Raw genomic sequence first — 1351 nt, forward strand, 5'->3', positions numbered from 1 at the left:
GATTGTGGTAATTGCATATAATTACTTGAAATGTGGAACTATGTCGTATGAGATAAACATGTGAATCTTAATATATTATATATGATGCATGTTTATGCGAAGAGTGATGAATTATTGGAATGTATTCTTATTGTTTTTTACATTTTCTATTATTATGTTTATTTATAATGATTTGAATTCTCACCCTTCTGTTTGAATGATGTTTATTGCGACATCACGCATGTTCTGAAGAATAGTAATGCTTCAGTGGAGGATTAGCTCGGAGTTTTAGATCTCCTTAGCGTGTTTGGTCTAGATAGTCATATTATGCTCTGGTCATATGTAACACAAGGGATTGAGGTTTATTTTATTAACTATGTTAGATATTATGAGATATTGTCTTACTCATATGTAATTTCCTGATTGGATATGTGATATTTTGATGTGTGGTCGTGAGCCAAGATATTATGATATGGTGGATGATGTATGGGAACCATCCAAGTTTACCATTTTCTAGATGAGAAGATTATTCCACTGTAGTTATGCATGTTTGTTTTAAAGTTTAAATTATGTGTTACTCGTATGTGACCATTGCATGTTAAAGTGTTATTTTTGTTTTAAAATGTGTGTAACACCCTCATGTGGTGCATTCTTGTTACTCTGATAATGTGCAAATGTATGCCTTATTTAATAATATTATTTTAAGGGTGTTACATTATCTACCTTGTGTATTCATACGCTCTGGTTTGACACTTGGAAAAGCTCCATATATCATTTCAAGAGTATCCCACATCTCCTTGGCGGATACAATTATGAACATAAAAGAATTGATTATCATCTAAAGAGATGACTAAAAAGTTCTTAGTTTTGAAATTAATTTCTAACTTTCTATTTTCCACTAACGACCAAAGGAAATTAGGTTTATATACTACTTCTCCATTTATGTGGTGAGTAGAGATAAACAGACTGTTGATTGTCGTTTTCCACAATTCAAAATCAAAACTTTGAATGAAGATTTTAAATATATTTTTACATAGTTAAAAACTATCACCATTAAGCATTGGAGGTGTGTTTAGGAAATCTCTCTTGTTAAAAACAATGTTGGAAGTCATCCCCTCCTGAGTCGATTAGTATTTGAATAGGAGTTAAGTTCTGATACTACTTGTTGAACACGAGACTCCGTACACAAGGAGGGAGATGAATTGTGGGGCTTTAAAAATTGTTTGTTTAAAAAAATATATTTTCAAATTTAGAGGTTAAAAACATTTTCAAGAAAATGACGGAATATTGTAGCGGAAAAATAGAGTAAAGAACATATGAGGAAAGTAAAGAGATGAGGGAAAAGCGATGACATTGGAGAATTATAAATGTT

This window comes from Vicia villosa, unplaced genomic scaffold (genome assembly GCF_029867415.1).
Source record: "Vicia villosa cultivar HV-30 ecotype Madison, WI unplaced genomic scaffold, Vvil1.0 ctg.001636F_1_1, whole genome shotgun sequence".
Lineage (NCBI taxonomy): Eukaryota > Viridiplantae > Streptophyta > Magnoliopsida > Fabales > Fabaceae > Vicia > Vicia villosa.